Here is a 20811-nt window from a genome sequence, read left to right on the forward strand (position 1 = left end):
GCAGAGAGTACAAATACTGGAAATTTAGCATTTTCTACAGAACACTGAAAGTGCTCTGAAAGATGAGTGTGAAAGGTGCTTGGGCTTTTGGCCAATGGGAGGTTGCTAAATGCCAGTTGTGGGTAGGCTAAACAAAGAAGAAAGGGTGACCCACAGACTTCTTTTAGAACACACTTCTAGAAAAGGTAAGAGTCTGGCATTGCCTGATTGAACTTTATTTTTTTCTTACTACCAAGTTGTTAATTGATATTTCATGCTACCTCATCGTGCATGTCCTCTTCCAGTCTTTCAACTTTCAAGTTGCTGACTGTTAGGTGTCATGGACTGGCTAGACAGACTTGTGTGGTTGTGCTCACACAGAGCTGGTGAGTGAGGTATATATGGAGTTAGCTAGACCTGTGTTCAAATTTTTTATTTACCATTTATTAGCTTCATGACCTTAGACAGCTCTGAGTTTCAAGAATCTCATTTGTAAAGTGGGCAAATGGAAAGATAATAGCTAACATAGCTTATTATGAGGAATAAATAAAATAATGTATGTATGTCTGGGGTGAGGTCTGGAACAGTGTAGGCACTTGCTAAATAATATTCCTGTGCATCTTCCGCCTGCTTTCCTCTATGTTTAACACTTAGAGAAGCTCATGGTGTGCTATGGCAGAAAGAACTGGGCATATGAAATATTTTTTAGTACTCTGAATCCTCAGGGTAGCTCTACATGAAGCCAGCAGCTAGCTAATGAAGCCTGATTTCTTGGGCATTTGCCTCTTATGGCTGACTGGCTTGTTAACTGAATTATTCAAAGATTTTCATAATATGTTTGAATTTCTTATATCCATTCAGTGGCTAATGATTCCTAGCCAGGCCTGGGGCCTCAGTTGAGAGAGAAAAACATATCTATTCAAAATATGAGTTTTTTTTTTTTAATTTAAGAAAATGATGATTATATCCTGCTGGATACCTGCAATTATTACTTTGGGATTCATTTGAAATTGGATGATTGGATAGTGACAGTGAATCTAGACAGACAGCCTGGAAAGGAAGTTGCTTTATTGATTTATTTTCATAGGAACTCCCAGAGCTGATGATCACAAAAGGGGAGGAAGTTCGATGTTTCAATATTATAGCCCACAGAAGGAAAAGTTGTGTTGGTCATTTGTAAGCCAGAAAGCAAAATCTGAATTTTTCCAACTTGTTTAACCTCCCACTAATGCCATTGTTTTATATTACCATTAAGGTTAAAAATATCATCTATACAGATGTCATATCTATTTAGGGTGTTTATCTTATAAGCTCCCAGCCCGTGTGCTGAGCTCTGGACTATTCATCTACATCACCAAGACATGCTTCTTAGATTTCTCTAAGGTGTTATATGCTTGTTTTTAAATACAAAGATATTCTTGGGACTATCTCCAGAGAGACACCTGTGCAACTGAAAAACGAACCTATTTGAGGTAACTACTGGGTCCACATTAAAAATACAATGAGGAGAAAGTGTTTCTGACTTTGGCTGGGTAACATTTTTCTATTTTAATAGAAGGAATAGTGGATTGGATGTGTTATCAGGAAGGAAGCTATTCCCCTCTTTATTCAGATTATTTTCTTCTCTGGATCCAAGATGTTTGGGGATGCCAAACAAAACCCCCAAATTTTTTTAAAAGTTTACCATTAAAATTTTAGCATACTATCAAAGCAAGAAAAACTCATTTTTTTCCCCACTGGTGACTACTTAGCCAGATAAAAAAAGCTCTATCTGTAGGCATCTTCCCATTTAAAAGAGAAATATAAGAAAGAGAAGCACCCAGATTGAAGGAGTATACATAGTTAACCATAAATAGTTAGAATTTGTGAATAGCTTTACATCTATAATTCAGGTGCCTTGTTACCAAAATGTTTATACTTGTCTGTGAGCCAGTTCTCTCTAAAAAGTTTGTTTATTTATTTATTTATTTTACCTCATATCCTCTGAAGAAGGTTGGTTTGTTGGAATATTTTTTTTTTTTTTTTTTTTTTTTTAGATGGAGTCTCGCTCTGTTGCCCAGGCTGGAGTGCAGTGGCACGATCTCAGCTCACTGCAAGCTCCGCCTCCCGGGTTCAAGCGATTCTCCTGCCTCAGCCTCCCCAGTAGCTGGGACTACAGGCGCCCGCCACCACGCCCAGCTAATTTTTTGTATTTTTAGTAGAGACGGGCTTTCACCGTGTTAGCCAGAATGGTCTCCATCTCCTGACCTCGTGATCCGCCAGCCTCAGCCTCCTAAAGTGCTGGGATTACAGGCGTGAGCCACCGCGCCCGGCCGGATTTTTTTGAAGTTTTATTCTGTTATCAGTGGTATTGTCTGTCCAGTGCTGCAATGTTTTCCAGATTGTTTTTCTTTCCCAAGAAACAGTGTGTTTTGGGAACCACTTCATCTCAAGGACATGTCAAAGGAGAAACATATGCCACATTAGTGACTCCTGCGTGGTGGGACATAGACTTTAAAGGTGAAGAGCTATGGAAAGAGGCCAAAGGTTCATAAACTTCCTAAGTATCTACTATGTAATGCGCTTCTCACATGGAGGCGTAGTTCTTTGTTTTTGAATGTGTATACGCGGTTATGCTGAAGAAAATGAGAATTCATTTAAGGTTATTGCTCAATTCTAATAACTTTCTGTTAGTTATTTTTTTTTCCCAGTCAGTGGTTCCTAAAGGTACATCTCTTACATGTGCTTTTTTTTTTAAGTAAAAATGGAGCCCTCATGTTTGAAATGTTGGGACACCCCTGCCCTGAAGTGACAAAAGTGAAGATAAATATGTTTCTAAAAAAGCCATTGGTAAATCAGGATAGAAAAGGGGTTTGTATGAAGACTTAATGAACTGAAACAGGAAAATTAGAGAACCAGTCTCATGAGATGGTAAAAACAAGAGAGGCTGGGAAACTGACTGCTTAGTGTTTTGGTTATCTACTACTGTGTAACAAATCACCTTGATTCTTAGTGACTTTAAGTAACAACATCTTTTGTAGTTCTCTGTGTTGACTGGGCTTAGAGAGGCTGTTCTACTCTATGTGATGTTGCCTGGGGCTGCACTCATCTGAATTAAGTGCTTGAGGGCTTCCTCACATATTTAGCCCTTTGGCAGGGACAGTGGGACTACCAGGTCTTTCTTGTTCTCTGTTATCTCAGGGTCTCTCCCTCTTCAAGCGGTCTCCCTAGTAAGGTAAACAGACTTCTTCCGTAGTTGCTCAGGGTTCCCCAAAGCACAAAAGTAGAAACTTCCAGGTCTTCTCAAGGTTTAGCTCTAGAACCGGCACAGCACCACTTCCTCCACATTCTGTTGGTTAAAGCAAGTCACAGGTCAACACAGTTTCATTGTGGAAAATAACTATGCAAGAGAGTAGATACCTGGAGGTCCAGTTCATTGAGAACCATCTTTGGAGACTAGTAACCACACCTAGTTATGGACATATTTTAAAAAGTGTGGCTAGGGTGTTTCTGCTGCCCTATAGCCACTGGACACTCATAAATGCCATGACTGGACTCTTAACCTGAATCCACTGCTGCTACTAGTATTTTTAATAGCCACTGCATTGTTTACATCATTCCTTCAAGGACTGTTAGTCTCATGCCTGTGCCCTAGCTGTCAGAGAGCAGGGAGAGGGATTGTCTTCTCTCTTTGTTTTCTGTTGTAGAAGGAAGGGAATGCTCTTTCCAAGATTCAGCTGACTGTATGTCCTGGTTTGCTGGGACAGACCTGACTTATGCTGATTGTTCCAACAGGATTATTAACCATGCCCCCTCTAATTCTTAATAGCTTTCCAATATGGATGACAAATTATTGTCATTCTATAGCCAAGTCCCACACAATGGAGGATTCCCCAAAACTAGGAAGAGGTTTAGATTTTTGGGTGACTGTAAAATGAAAAGTGCCCACTCGCACTCTCCGTAGGCTATCCACCACCACACTTTTCTTCTTCTACTTATACCCTAAAAAGACAACTGTATGTACCTGATGGAATGCACCTAATGCATGGCCCTGAATCTTGTCAGTTGCTTCATCTCACTCCAAACCCAGAATCTCTAGGCATTGTCCATTTCTCTTCCAGGTCTGTCCTGATCCTCTTTCCATTTTCCACAGTCTAAGGAATAAACTGTAAAGTTAACCAATGCATTTCATATACAGTAGTTCTAGGACTGGGAGAGGGAAGAAAAAGAAAATTAGTTAAAATGTGTCAGCATGAATATAAACAAAAAGGAAGGAGGATATATTAGAGGATCTAGTCCTCAGATCTGCAGCTGGCACCTTACCCTGTACACTTGCCACCCCTCGGTCTCTGGATTTTCAATCCTGGATTATGAATACTTTCTGAATGTTCTTTCATATTTGCCTCTCTTATTGCAGGTTCAAAAGTGTGAAGCAATAATAGTGAAGCCTACATAATAAGCCAATGCTTGGCCTGCCTTAGAGAGGGAAAAGGGGATGTCTGCCTCTCTCTTCAACGACGTAAAGCACCGCTTTGCATAAAACATGCATAATAGTGGATGCTCTCCGAGTAGGAAAGGGTACTAGTATTGCTACTCCCTTTCATCTAACATGTTATTGAAACTGGAAAAAAAAAGATAATTGATAGGTAGGAGTGGCAGAGTGGCTAATCTAGCTTTTAAACTCAGTATGATGGGAATCTGCAGGTCACAAGATTGTTAGCTGAGGCCTGCTGCTACCGTTTGGGGATAATATAAGATGCCTGAGCTGGGAGAGGAGAGCCTTTGCAAGGGCAAAAGGGCAAGTGTGTGATAAACTGGGGGAAGAAGGAACATGGATGGCTTGGGGAAACAGAGGTAGGGTGTTTGAGGGATGTGGACTTAGCAGAGTATATAGCGGATGCTATGGATTTCAGTTATAGCATAGAATCAGAGTCTGTCCTTCAGTTTGATAAATTCCTATTTGAGCCAGGCTGACTGCAAGATGGGATGATTGGCTGGTGCTAAGAAAAAGGAGGAAACGTGGGTCAGATTCTTGTAATGGGTTAATGATCTCCACACCTAGTAGAATTCCCTTGTGTTGAACCATAAAACCTGAGTCTTAGTCTAAGCCTGCCTCAAATTGGATATATTAGCATAGATTATGCTTATTTCTTCATTCATAAACCAAGGGATTTATAAGATCAGATCATGGGTCCTAACATGAGGTCTCCAAATTCCAAGAGATCTTGAATATTGAATTGGAGAGTGTACTTAGACAGAATTCAGTTCATTATCCACAATATGGATTCATAGGTTAACTAAAAGGTGAATTACTGTAGACGGACATTAAAATTTAAATGTGATGAGTACACTGAGTTTTAAATGTGATGAGTAATGGTGTAGTATAAGGTGCCAGGGAAATACACCATGGGGAACTCAACCTATTCCAGGGGTCTGAGAAGGTCTCCCAGAGAAAGTGATACTTAGGTGAAAGGTGAAAACCAAAACTGAGTATGCCGAGTTGTATTTAGGAAAAAATTCAGTTTTGAGGCATGACAAAGATCAACACACTGCAGTGAGTGGATATTGCTTTATCAGTGTTCTAGTTTACACCGAGGAAACAAGGTTGTTCAAGAGGTTTGTTACTGGCAAAGAAATATTGCACAAACTATGTAGGAACTTGAATATCTCATGCAACCTGGAAATTTTCTCCAGCTCCTATCCCCTTAAATGCACCACAGTGCCCTCTTATGAATATAGCATTTCAGCCCTGAGGTTGAAGAGCTCCACAGAGAAATCTACCTTGATTTTGGGCTTTGAAGCCATTACAAAATAAATGTTGAGATGCTTTAAATAGATCTCATTAAGGCTGGTGTATGGTTCTGTGCCTTTCTGTCATGACTGGTTGTGAAGGATGGTTTTAGATGTATAATTAAAGTTATTCCAGAAAGCATGATGAATCAGTCACCAATTTTATGAGAATTTCAAGAACTTGGGCATAGACCTTCCTTTGCCTTCTTCCTGCTGCCAATCCACTGAAATTTATTTTTTCTTGAATATTTTCCAGCTGAATCTTGATGAAGATTCTACACATTGTCCAACACACTCACTGCAGTGTGTTGATCTTTGTCATGCCTCAAAACTGAATTTTTTCCTAAATACAACTCGGCATACTCAGTTTTGGTTTTCACCTTTCACCTAAGTATCACTTTCTCTAGGAAACCTTCTCAGACCCCTCGTACTTTTATAGCCAGGTTGCTGTGTCAAAGTGCTCCTCCCTTCTTGTAGAGTAATTGTTTAACTTCTGCCATGAACTTGTGGAGACCTGATTCAATAATGATTAATCCTAATCTTCTAAGTTGACATCTTCCCTACAAATTTAGCCATTCCCAAATAAAATCTTATGTGACTAGTGAAAGAGGACTCTCCCTGTGCCTCTCCTATAAATAGTAAAAGTCCAAAAGAGCAAAGGAAAATATTTCTTGGTAAATATGAAATGCAAATTACTTTTGGTTTTATGTCTGTCTGTGGATTATTATAATACGTAACACCTATTATCTTTTCTATTTACATCTCTCCACCTTATCTATGCATTTTTAACACTCTGGATGGGCAGTGACCAGTATTTCCCATTTCGTGTGTCAGGGTGGTTATAAGTGCCTGTATCATATTACACCGCCCAAACTGTGGACTTTCTGTTCAGAGGGACAAGCAAGCATAATGATATCCATCTGGGAGGGAGCTTAAAATAGTGCCCATGCGTCATTTTGCAGTTAGGAATCTGGATATGGCTAATGGGGTGTTATCAATCAGGAGATAAAATTAAAATCCTACGTTAGGAACCGCTCCTGCCAGAAAGAGTGGATTTTGTAACAGCTGTTTTCTATTAGACACTATTGTGTTCTTTAGCAGCAAATTATATAGATTGGAAACGTACGGCTAACAGTTTCTCCAAGTGAGGTTGTAAATGAGCCTGTTGTCCTCTGAACAAAGATATTGCAGGGCAAGAAGAGGAAGCTCTGAGCACAGCCTTGGTGGACTTAGTGGGGCAGTTTTCTCCTCCCCTTGGAGACTAAATAGCTCCCTCAGAGGGAATAAATATATTTTTTGCTATTCTAGTGTGGGGAAGCGACCTTTTGAACTCTGAAAGAGATGGTATTAAAGCTTTTACCTGTCTAGTGTCTCCTAACAGCCTGCTTTTGATTGGTTCCAGAATTCATTAAATCTAAAGAGGGAAAAAATTAGCTGGGGGTTGGGTAGAGGGAGGAGAAGGAGAGGAAGCATGGTACTCAGCAAGCACCAAGTGCCTCAGCTCCAAATGAAGATAAGTTGTTTGAAATGAACAGCTAAGAGCCAGTCCGTGCATTCTCCTTCTTATTGCGGCTCAGTAAATTAAACTTAGTATGCTCAAAGGCTGGCTCCATACTGATGTTCTTGCCTTATGGAAAATAACATGCTCCCTCCTGCTTTTTTTTTCTGTCTCTAACAGATGACAGTAATAATGAGGACTAAAATCACTCAAGTCAGCGTATGAAAGGAAACTGTCTATTTTTAAAAAAATAAAAAGACATCTCTTGGTACCATCTGCTGAGGTACAATAATGTTTTGTAACAGGTTTTGGAAAGCACATTAAAAGGCTTCATCTGTGCTTGTCCTTTCCAGTTAAGATATAGTTGTGTCTTTCCTGTCTGATGTGGATTCTTGAATCATGTAATTATTGCTAATTTATCTCTAAAATTAAGCGTCTCAAATACAATTTTAATTGGGATTTCATTAGGTACTTATTATATCATGTGTCAGATGATAGTTGATTATTCTGAGCATGGGTAGAAAATCTGAAAAATATAGTGGGAGAATGATGGGTACTTCTGAAAGCTGATGGTGCTCAATAAATATGTCTTAAAAATAATCAGTTGATATATAATTAACGTAAGTAATTACTGCAATTAAACTCTATTTATGGAGTCTTGCTGTGTTGTTTCCCATCGTAAGCTTAAACATGATTGTTGTTCTTTTGCTCAAATAAAATTAATGTAATAAGAGAAAAACATAATAAACATAGGCCTGCATAACAGAGAGATGAAACGTTTTCTTTTTATTAGAGAGAGATGGCATAAAGGAAAAGGTGTATGAGGCTTTAAAAATATTCTCTTTACCTAAATGAATTAGGAACATGCAATGCAGAGTGTGAAGCAACAGGACTAGTAGGTAGGGTAAAGGTGTGTGGAGCTGGGTGAGGGAAGAACAGAGTGCTCATCTGAATGACCCAACACTGAGAAACTAGGACGGTGATTCTGGCCACAGATTCCTTCAGCATGTGGTTGTATTTTAATTTGTGTCTATATCCTCAGCACTTAGGGCAGTGGCTGGCTATAGTAAGTATTAAAAAAATACATGTTGCATGATTAAGACTGGGTCAAGTGACAATTAACATGAATGGTTTACAGGAGGATGATAGAAAAACAAATTAAGGGAAAAAATAATCAACAGACTCAAGTAAATGTGTTCCCTTGATCAAAATAAGCATTCCGGACTTCTGAGAAAGAAGGGATAACAGGCATCAGATTTTCCCTCCCACCTGAATCAGCTTAACAAAATAACAGATGAAATATATGGAACAATGGTTTCAAGATACTGAACATCAAGCAATAAAAGACAATTTCCTAAGAGATGGGAAGCAGATGAAAATAGCCATATGATTACCCTAGCCTATTGCCTGGAGAGAGTTTCCAGATTGTAGCATGTGAGGGGGAACTCATGTGGAGTTGTTTTCCTGAGTTAAGGAGACAAAGCTGGGAATCTGGGGAGATGAAAGTAGCTAGAGTTTGTCAGGCAAGGGACCATAGAGGAGAGATCTGCATAGAGAAAGAACTTCAGAGATCTGCAGAGGTCTCCCTTGAAGCTTTAGCTGAATAATGATCAGTACATGCTATTAGGGAAACTTCCTGACGCCATGGAAAGAACCAGCTGAGAGCATTAGAAGGAATAATCACCAGAACACACACAGGCTGGGAATAGTTCCTGTTCTTACCAGCTAGAGTAGAAAAGCTGACAAGAGAAAGTCATCAGGTGGAGTGTTCAGAAGACTTTAAACTCAGTAATGTGACAAAATTAGCTGTAGCCTAAAACATTGCCCTGTTCCCACCTACCAAAGCTTAAAAGAAAGACACAAAAGGAACAAATTATTTCCAATCAACTGTGTTTCAGACCAAAGCTCAAGAATATGTATAGGGATATACAGTCATCTAGCACCTAAGAATGTAAAATTCACAATGTTTGGCTTTCAATTAAAAGTTACTGAACATGCAAAGAAGCAGGAAAATTGATCCATAAGGAATAGAAAAATCAGTCAAGAAGCCCAACTTCTTTATTGTAGAATGAGGAGGGAGGCAAGTCCTCTTTCCCCAAAACATGGCCCTTGAAATCAATCAAAGTAAAAAACAAATTGAAAAGCATTTGCTTATGAAAAACTACTGAACTCCAGATAAAAACATTGGGAATCTATCACGTTATTGACTGGACCTTTTTCCCTTCTTGCAAGCTTGATTAGTAGGGTAGTTCTACTGTGTGTGGCAAGCTATGAAAGCCAGAAGCTTTGTTGCCAGAACAGATTCACTTGATTTTGTACGAAATATGAAAAACTCACTTTCAAAAGCATTCTCAGTAAAAGTACTGATCTTGGAAGCAAGCATATCAGGAAAGCTAGCAACTTCTCATCTGAGCTGTCAACCCAGTTTGAGCAAGCACCAGACCAACGAGCCAATTAGAAATAAAACAGGGAGATCCTAGCTATAAGACAGCCTTAGAGGGGATGGATACTTTTTCTGTACCTTCTTCTAACTACATTGTATATGTAGATGGGAGACCATCAAGAGCTCAATCTGTCTACATATCCTTGGCTAATTGGGAGGCTATATACCTGTAGAGTTGATCCACAAGAACCCAGCAGAAAATAAATGCTGGAGCAAGACTGAAAGTTCTTAAACTTTGAATGAACCCGCACACAGATCCAGTGATTAACAGTATAAGGTTTATTGGTTCAAAGAGTTTGATTAAAACCACTGATGAATCATTGGCTGACTATTAAGCTAAACAGACACAGGGATGACCTCAAGAAAGCCAAGCTTAAAAATAAAAACAAGACTTAAATTACTGAGCAGACACACCAGGGGCCACATGTCATAGGGGAAACAATTCTACAGATTTACAGTGATAAGTTTCTAAAACAAAAACACAGCAACTCTAACTCTTGGGGAAAATATAAGAATCTAGAATTACTATAATATATTATCTAAAATATCAAATTTTCAATAAAAATAATAAAACATACAAAGCAACAGGACAAGGCAAAACATACCCAGGGGAAAAAAGCAGTCAACAGAAACCGAGTGGGTCCAGATTTTGGATTTAACAGAGAAGGATTTCAAAGAAGCTATTTTAAATGTGTTCAAAGAACTAAAGGAAGCCATGTTTTAACAACTAAAGGAGAAGTATGATGACAACTACTTAGCAATTACAGTATATTAATAAAGAGAGATACAAAGTGTCAAAAATAAATATATGGAAAATTCTGGAGTTGAAAGTACAATAAAGAAAGATTTATTGAAGGAGCTCAGTAGAAGATTTGAAAAAAAAAAAAAAAACAGAAAACTTCAAATAAATCAGTTGAAATTATCCAGTTTGAAGAATGGAGAGAATAAAGATTGAAGAAAAATGAACAGAGCCTTGGAGACCTCTAGGTCAATAGCAAGTTTATCAGTATACATGTAATGGAATTCTCAGATGGATAAGAGAGAAAGAATGAAATAGAACATTTTTAGGAGTAATGACAGAAAACTTCCAAAATGTAACGAAAAACATGACTCTACAGATTCAAGAATCTCAACAAACCCCAAGTAGGATAAATAGAAAGATTCACACATAGTCATGTCATAGTCAAACTGAAACACGAAGATAGAAGGAGTCTTGAAAGCAGCAAGAACAAAAATACTCACCAAGTACAGGAGAACCTCAATAAGATTAACAATTAATTTCTTATCAGAAATAATGAATGACAGAAGGCAGCAAAATACATATTCAAAATGCTGAAAGAAAATAAAATAACTCTCAACTAAGAATTCTATATTCTAGGAAAACTTTTTAAGAAATGAAAGTGAAAAAAGACATTCTCACATAAACAAAGGCTGAAATAATTTTTTACTAACAGATTTGTCTTACAAGAAATACTAAAGAAAATCTTTTAGTCTGAAAATCACTAGATAGCAACTGAAATCCATGTATTTATTTACAAGAATAAAGAGCACTGGAAATAGCTAAATATATGGATAAATATAAAAGATTACATAAATATTTTTCTCTTAAATTTTTAAAAAGGTGTTATAATATATAAAGGTATTATAATATATAAATTATATATAATATATAAATATATGATATATATATAATAATTGTAACTATTGTTGAGTTTATAACATAGATGTAATATATATTACAATAATGGCACAAAGAGAGGATACAGGACAGTTTCTATATTTTACCAAAATTAAGCTGGTTTAAGTTTCAAATAGATTATGATTACTTAAAATGCATATTGTAATCCTTACATCACTCACTAAGAAAGTAACTGAAATTATATAGTAAAAATATTAACTGAGGGACTTCTGCAAAAGATGGAGAGACAGGGACTACATTTACTCTACTGCCTAAAATAACCAAGAAAAAACCCACTCAGACAAAATATGTGAAATGATGATTCTCAAGATGTAGGACACATGAAGGAGAAATTATAAGGGAATATGAGAAACTTTTAAGAATAATGGATATGTTAATTACCCTGCTTGTCATGATTGTTTCACATGTATGTACATATTCCCAATCTTATCAAACTGTACACTTTAAATACATGGCATATATTGTCTGTCAATAATATCTAAATAAAACTGTTGAAACCATTTCTGTAAATCATGGGTCCATGAACTTAAAACATACACATGTGTAATACACAGAATTTTTTGGAAGAGGGGTTATAGAAGTAACTCATTTTAACCTGGAATTCTCTTTCTGGAATAATTCTCTAGATTTGGAAGCAATGTGGAAAATATTTTAAAAATAGATTATTTGAAAGATGCAAAAAAGTAGATTCAGTTTTTATGCCTGTAAGTTTACCCTTTAAATTTAAGAATATGTTGAAAAATATCACAGAATACAATTTGAAAATAAAAACTATGTAATAACTCCACTGGCTTTGTAAAAAATAAACTTCTCTCAGACTCATGTAATTTCCTTTTTCAACAGAATAATATACGCAGGAAGAAGGAAGGGCTGACCTATATTTCAGGTAAGAGTTTGTACTGGCTATGGTAGTTGAGGTTGGGGAGTAGTTTCAAGAAGGATATGAAGAAAAAGAATTTCCATGACATAGTAACTAATGATAGTTCCAGTGGTCAAATAGAAGAAATCAAAGGTTTCTGACATTTCTGTCTTAGATGACTGGGTAGGTGTGTTGTCATGAGATGAGATGATGATTAGAGGAACAGGGGTTGGAGAGAGGAAAGGGGATGATTTGGTCTTAAGCATAATAGAGATTTTCTTTTGCATTACGTATTTGAGACATATATAAGCACTGGTTTCTCATGTCTCTCCCCTGAAGCTGTTCATTCATTAAAAAATCTCTTTATGCATTAAAGCATGTTATGCCACATCCTGAAAATAGTATTCTCTTCTATAGCAATAATGGAAGTTGAACTCAAGAATGAATTGTCTGGAGGCTTTAGGAATCAATCAGTTAGCATATATTTACTGAGACCTTTTCTATGCTGGAAATAGTGCCAGTTTCAGAACAATGAACAAGATAGATAACGTTGCTACCTTCATGGGCCCTTTTCCTGGGGACATGGAAACTGCAGAAGCATTATTCTGAATGTCAGAATGGAACATTTCACCCCTTGTTTTTACAGTCACTGTTAGAAATGGAGACAAGTAGTTTGGAGGCAAGAGCCAGGAATACAGAATTGAGGCACTTCCTGTGGTCAAGAATTTAACTCACTGGGGCATGTGACAGCTCTGATTCTACTTCACTCAGCCTTAAAGTTTGCTTCATTAAACTCAGGAAAATGTCTAGATTTCCTAATTACAGAAAGCAGGAGAGAGTATGTGGAAATTCTGGGTACATTGAGCCTTTTCTTTAGAATCAAATTATGGCATAAGTTCTACCACAAAACCAGGCTATAGTTACAGCAATTACAGTGACAGTTCTTTGAAAGGCAGAATAAATGTGGTATTCTTTGGTTCTCTGCAATAAGATCTCCCTCCATATTATAGACTTGATATTTGTTTGGTATGAATGGTATTGATGTTAAATTTGTGCTAGAAAACCAACTTGAATTTGTTAGATACCCAGTTCTAAAGTGGCCTTTTCCTGAGGCCTTCTTGAATTTCATTTAGTAAACATTCACTCATGCTTCTTATTCTTGGGGGAGAAAGGTGATGGTATCATTAAAAATAATACAATACTTATTGCTCTATTAGTAGATTTGATAGCACTGGTGGGAATTATTACAACATTTCTTTTGCATATTTTTGACTCAATAATTTAAAAAGTAAACCATTAAATTGCTTTAAATAGATTTAATCTAGAATTTAAATTAGATAAAGCAGGCTTTAATTATTAAGAGATAACTAATTATTTCAAAGATATTTTGGTTGCTTTAAGAATGGTTGCATATGATTACCAAAAATTAGCCCACACTAAATCTTGAAAACAATATATTAGCTTTGAGTTTATCAATGCTTTTTACAGCTGCCCTGAATTTAAAGGCATTTAAATAAATGAGATTCTTTTGAAGATTTGAATACTTCAAAACCGTAGTGATATTTGGCAGCAGTGAGAGGGTCACATATATGTATTATTTTGAGAGTTAATTTAGGGTAAGCTTTGAGATTTAGGTCACAAGTTTGAACCACAGTCACTTTCATAATGACCAATGTTTAATACCATCTGATAACTACATGTTGGCTCTTGAAATGATTGAATGGTCTCAAAGTAACTTTTATAATTATTTCTTACCTATTTTTTAAGTAAAATATTCTATCTGAAAATTGTTAAAGGCTGACTTAATTTTTCTCACTCTCTAAAGATCACAACTGTAACTTACAGAAAGACAGAAGAAATAAGAATGATTTATTTCTTACCTGAGAAAGAAATGTAAATGGAAACGTTATTTAGCCCAACTTTTAAAGTTTGATATTTTATTGTGTTGTCCTTTGCTTTTAGTTAGAGGGAGGTCATATTAATAAAATCTACCTGTAGAGGAGGGAAATACACCTAATTTTTTTCCAGTAAATGTTATCATTTTGTTATGGTTTGGATGTGTGTCCCCTGCAAATCTTCTGTGGAAATGTGATCCCTAATGTTGGAGATAGGGAATAATAGGAGGTGTTTGGGTCATGGGGGCAGATCCCTCATGAATGGCTTGGTCCTGTCCTCATGGTAATGAGTTAGTTCTCTCTCTATTAGTTCACAACAGAGCTGGCTGTTTAAAAAGGAGCCTGACACCTCTCTTTCTTGCTCCCTCCCACCATGTAATATGCTGGTTCCTCCTTTACCTTCTGCCATGATTGTAAGTTTCCTGAGGCCCTCACCCAAAACAGTTGCTGACACCACACTTCCTATACAGCCTGCAGAAGCATAAGCCAAAATAAACCTCTTTATAAATTACCTAGTCTGAGGTATTCCTTTATAGCAATGCAAACAGACCTGTACATATTTCATCCCAGGCTCTTTGAAATTTGGAGATCTAAGGGTGCATGTGTATAGCCAAGAAATCTTTTAAAGCTTTGCCTATTATTTGAACCACAGTTGGCACCTGAGTAATTTGAGACTTAATAATTATTGACAGAGGCCGGGCATGGTGGCTTACACCTGTAATCTCAGCACTTTTGGGAGGCCGAGGTGGGTGGATCACTTGAGATCAGGAGTTTGAGACCAGCCTGGCCAACACAGTGAAACCTGTCTCTACTAAAAATACAAAAAAATTAGCCAGGCATTGTGGTGCATGCTTGTAATTCCTTCATGGGCCCTTTTCCTGGGGCCACACAGGAGGCTGAGGCAGGAAGATCACTTGAACCAGGGAGGTGGAGGTTGCAGTAAGCTGAGATTGCACCACTGCACTCCAGCCTGGGCGACAGAGCAAGACTCCATTTCAAAAAAAAACCAAAAAACAAAAAACAACAAACAAACAAACAAAAAAGAACTCTTGACAGAAAAAAATAAATCTTTGGGCATAGCTACACCAAGTAGGGTAGCCACTTATGGCTACACAGGTTGTTCACAGAATAATTCCAGGGAGAGCCATTCACACAGATTAAGAATGGCACTCCTTTCTTAGAGTTGTTCATTGCTGTCAAATGTTCGGCCTCCACAAAGATATACCCAGTAACTCGTAGAAGTTTTCATTTTAGATTTTGTTTCATTTCTGTTTATTTTTCTACACCTTATTCAGAGAGTCAGAATCCTTTTACTTTGCATTATCAAAACTAATTATTTGCATCCCCATTGCTTCATTAGATCTGATTTTGGTTTTTCACACAATGCCTGAGGTAGTGAGAATACCTTTCCCCTGCCAAAGCACTCATGCACACGTGAGCATGAGTTCACTTGTGCACACACACACACCTACCCCAAAGACAATGTTAGTGTTTCTGTAACAAACATTAACATTTAAATCAGTGCTTTATTCCTATAGAACTGTTTTGTTTTCTTCCTCCTATTCTTTTTCTCTCCTGGTGCCTAAGAAATTTATGACAACCGAATAGTTAAATATTGATTTGAAATCATTATATGTGTTATACGGACAAAGTAATAAAAATGGAATTTAAGAGATATTATCCTACACTTAACCTTTTTTTCTTTTGATATGCTTACATTCCTAGTGTTTAAAGTTGCAGCTTCCCAAATTAGCATATTACATTTCATCTGGAGTCTCTTTTGAAACTGTTGGTTTCTAAAGCTTCTTTTACAGATGTAATATTGAAATAATTTTATAATTGCATAATTCATTTGCCTTCAAGTAAGGAACTTTTGTGTGTACATTGAGTGATTATTTATTTGTATGTGCAGTTACAAGAGATACAAACCTAGAGAAAAGTGCATGAAATTCTTCATTGTCAATTTCAGTCAGTTCTCAGAACTTGAAACCCATTCAGAGAGTCTATCTCTGCACTTTCCCACTGTCGATTTTCTGTATAAATTCCTCACATAAACTGTAAACTTGGTTGTTCTCATAATGATTGGTTTGGTCTTTCTGCCATAATTTTTGTTATTCCTTTTTCTATTTGTCTAGGGTTATAGGTGGTACTTTTCTTCTTGGATTTCCTGCCTATAAGTTAGAGGTTTACCTTTTGAGACTCAATAGAAATCACACTTGTGTTCTTTTTCAATCCTTTTTAAATACATCCATACTCCTTTGCTGTTTTATGATTCATTCACCATTGCTTCCAATAGATATTGATGCAATTCAGCAAAACCACTCCCTTAGGTTTGCTGAGTTCATGTTTGGATTCATGCTTCTATCAACTGGGAGAGTTGACTGTAAATGCAGTGCGTGATCTATATGGAATGGCACCAGGCTTTCTGGAGAGTGCAGTTTCTAGAAATCATGTATGGTGTGTGGTTGACTAAGGCAAGTCAATAATATCACAACTTAAACATAAACAGCAGCATGAATTCTGAAAAGGCATTATGACTGTAAGTCATGTTAGTTATCATATTTAGTATATTATTACTATGAAATTTACTGGTACAGAATGTATTTGAGAGAAACTCACTGGCCAGACTTGATATCCCAATAACATAATGAGGGAAGAATTTGAGTAAATTAAGGAAAGATGTTCACATGAGAGCAGGAGTCCAGCTTGTAATCACAGCTTCAGCCACAGCAGGACCTTCTTTCTAATCCTTTATCCCTCTGTCTCTTGAATATCCCTGTTACAAGCTAGTTGTTGGAGATAATTTAAGCTGTGGCAGCTGGATTTGTCTAAGTCAGGAAAACAGGCTAAATTGGGGAAAGCTGAAGGTTGTGCTTTTGCAAACCGTTGTCTCTCATAAAACTCTATCTCTATTACAGACATTTCTTTTAACTTATAACCCTTGATCTCCTATTGCCTCCAAGGTGGCTCTATGTGGATAAATGATGCCATCTCAAATTCAGAATGTTGAAAATAATTCACTGTGCTCTTTCTGCAATTGACTTTTCCTTGACTTCACTGTTTCTATTAATGATGTAATAATTGTTTTTCCCAGGAACTGAACATTAAAACCTCTCACATGTAACTCCTCTTTCTTTTTCAGTCATGATATCTAACCCCCTTCTACTGCATACTTCACATTTCTTTGCCAGCCAGTGCTTTATTTCCGACCTTTAATACTTCTCACACGAACCCGCTCAGTAGTTAGATCAGGAATGTCGGCACTCACTCACCTATTTCCCTTAGAATCCATAATATACAGGTAGGTACATTAACCTTCTTTACTAAAACATCGCTATTGTCATGGCATCTCCTTGTTCAAAAACATTTAAAAATTTACATTTGCCTACCAAATTAAGTGTTAGGTATCTAGTCTTGCATTGTAGACCCCAAGATAAAACTGCAGCTTATCCTTCTAGTTATATATTACATTTCTTCCCTTTATTAACCATGTTTTCAGCTAAAACAGACACATTTGAGGGGCTGTGTGATTGGTTATGTGGGAACAATAAGGAGATGGATGGTGAGGAAATGGAGGGAGAAACTAGAGCCAGAATATAATCACGTTTATATAATCACATGAGTTCATTTTTATTCGTCATCTACTAAATACAGGGCACTATGTGTCAGTAAATGCTATGTGATAAGAGAATGTAAAGGAATATAAGGTAGACTTTTCTGCCCATGAAGAAGTTATATTTTCATTAATGATATAAGATTGCATGAAATATTAAGGAATAATAAAACATTTAAATTGACAAGAAGACATGTCACAATGCAAAACATAATTGCTTGCCTGATGAATTTTACAATTTCTATAAATTTTAAAGGACATAGAGATTAGACCAAGTGAGCTTTATGGAACAGATGGGATTTGAATGTTTCAGAGGCAGGATATTTTGATTTGAGTGCAGGGTGATAATAGAGATTGGTAAGATAAAGCAGGAGAGGCAGGTAAGGGCTCCTCATGATAACTATGTATGGAGCAAGTGCTTTTCAGCTAGTTGCATGATCATGAAGGGGATCCAGAGTGGGAACCAGGCCCTGCCCTGTGGAGGAAGACCCAGGTGAGGTTAGTAGTTTGCCAAGGAGATATAATTAGGAATTCACGAGAGGAACTTAAAGCAGAAAGGTTAGAGGAAAGAACTGAAATCTGGACCTTGATATTTGCTTTTATATCCCTCATTGAATCTTTCTGTAAATTCCATTGACTCTTTCTTCAACAGATGTACCCAAATACTTTCTCCCCTATTTCCTAGTCCAAGCCAGCATTATTTCTCACCTGGGCTATTGCAATAGAGCCAGTATGGCCTCTGTCCTTTATTCTCACCTCCACTTCTACTCCCACTAAGCCATGGTCTGTTACCATACTTGGCAGCCTCTCTCTTTCAAAAAGAGAGATCATTCTACTCCAGAACCCTCAGGATTATTCCTCATCTCACTAAGCATAAAAGCCCATGTCCTTACCAGGGTCCACAGGGGTCCACCAGATCTAGTCCCCAGTTACCTTCTTACCTACCTCATTTCCCACCAGTCTCTACCTTATTCACTCTCTGCCTGCCACATTGGTTCCTTGTTTCTTTTTGTTTGTTTGTTTGTTTTTGAGACAGAGTCTTGTTCTGCTGCCCAGGCTGGAGTGCAGTGGCACGATCTCAGCTCACTGCAAGCTCCACCTCCTGGGTTCACACCATTCTCTCGCCTCAGCCTCCCAAGTAGCTGGGACTACAGGCGCCTGCCACCATGCCTGGCTAATTTTTTGTATTTTTAGTAGAGATGGGGTTTCACCATGTTAGCCAGGATGGTCTCAATCTCCTGACCTCGTGGCCTGTCCGCCTCGGCCCCCAAAGCATGCTCCTCCTCAGGGCTTTGACATGTGGCTGCCTGCAGTGCTCTTCTGTCAGTTACCTGTTTGGCTCTTTCCCTTAATCCTTCAGATATTCCATGATCTTCCATCAGGGCTTTGTGTCCACCAGCCCATCACTTTCTACTCTCTTATCCTGCTTTAATTTCCCCCTCACAGCGCTCATATGTCTAACAGGGTATATATTTATTCATTTGTTTATTAAGAACTCTTTGCAGTAATATAGAAACTTCATCAAGGCAGAGATTTGTTTTTCTCTACTGTATCCTAAGCACCTAGAACAGTGTCAGATACATATTAGGTGTCCAACAAATATTAAGTAAGCTGAGGGTAATACCATTGAAACAGATGAACTAGAAGAAATAACCCTGGAGCCATGATAACTTTCAAAGGAGTAAGAAGGTACAAATTAATTTAAAAATGTATTGAGTATCATAAGTGCTCCAGGAACCATTCTAGATGTTGGGAATATAGTGTTCTGCTTTCATTCTCCCTGAAAGACACAGACTGTAAGCAAGTAAACAGATATAATTTACAGGAATTAGGCCTATGAAGAACATCTTAAAAATTGCAAAACAATAGGAAGTGATTGTGGAGTGTGGGGCATTAGATGAGGGTAGTTAGGCGTTACCTTCTCTGAGGGGATAACATTTGAGCTAAGACTTGAATCATAACGTTCCAGCTAAGTGACTTTTAGGGCAACAGTGAGGCAATGTTTTAGAGTTCCCTTGTAGTGCCACCGTAGGGTAGTCTTTTCTCGCCATGAATGACCCTTGCCCATTCATGAGTATGCTAGCAGGGAGGGGCAGGGGAAGTGAGTACTCCTGCACTTTCCTTTTTAAATTTAATTTAATTTAATTTAATTTAATTTAATTTATTCATTCATTTATTGATTTATTTTATGCTTTAAGTTCTGGGATACATGTGCAGAACGTGCAGGTTTGTTACACAGGTATACACGTGCCATGGTGGTTTGCTGCACCCATCAACCCATCATCTACATTCGGTATTTCTCCTAATGCTATCCATCCCCTAGCGCCCCACCCCCCGACAGGCCCCAGCGTGTGATGTTCCCCTCCCTGTGTCCGTGTGTTCTCATTGTTCAACTCCCACTTATGAGTGAGAACATGCAGTGTTTGGTTTTCTGATCCTGTGTTAGTTTGCTGAGAATGATGGTTTCCAGCTTCATCCATGTCCCAACAAAGGACATGAACTCATCTTTTTTATGGCTGCATAGTATTCCATGATGTATATGTGCTACTTTTCTTTACCCAGTCTATCACTGATGGACATTTGGGTTGGTACCAAGTCTTTGCTATTGTATATGTGCCACATTTTCTCTACCCAGTCTATCATTGATGAGCGTTTGGGTTGGTACCAAGTCTTTGCTATTGTGAATAGTGCTACAATAAATATACCTGTGCATGTGTCTTTATAGTAGAATGATTTATAATTCTTTGGGTATATACCCAGTAATGGGATTGCTGGGTCAAATGGTATTTCTAGTTCTAGATCCTTGAGGAATCGCCACACTGTCTTCCACAATGGTTGAACTAATTTACACTCCCACCAACAGTGTGAAATAATTCCTATTTCTCCACATCCTCTCCAGCATCCGTTGTTTCCTGACTTTTTAATGATCGCCATTCTAACTGGCGTGAGATGGTATCTCATTGTGGTTTTGATATGCATTTCTCTAATGACCAGTGATGATGAGCTTTTTTTCATTTGTTTTTTGGCCACATAAATGTCTTCTTTTGAGAAGTATC

At 37.6% G+C, this 20811-nt stretch overlaps 1 long non-coding RNA gene across 1 annotated transcript in view; it reads left to right on the plus strand.

Annotated features, from left to right (window-relative positions):
* Positions 1–12231: 12231 nt before the first annotated feature.
* Positions 12232–20811, plus strand: part of LOC107976691 (uncharacterized) — a 344614-nt gene continuing 336034 nt past the window's right edge. Inside the window, exon 1 of the long non-coding RNA XR_001720817.3 lies at positions 12232–12274. This is a non-coding gene — a long non-coding RNA (uncharacterized LOC107976691). The remainder of the gene's footprint in view (positions 12275–20811) is intronic.

Source organism: Pan troglodytes, chromosome 11 (genome assembly GCF_028858775.2).
Source record: "Pan troglodytes isolate AG18354 chromosome 11, NHGRI_mPanTro3-v2.0_pri, whole genome shotgun sequence".
Taxonomy (NCBI): domain Eukaryota; kingdom Metazoa; phylum Chordata; class Mammalia; order Primates; family Hominidae; genus Pan; species Pan troglodytes.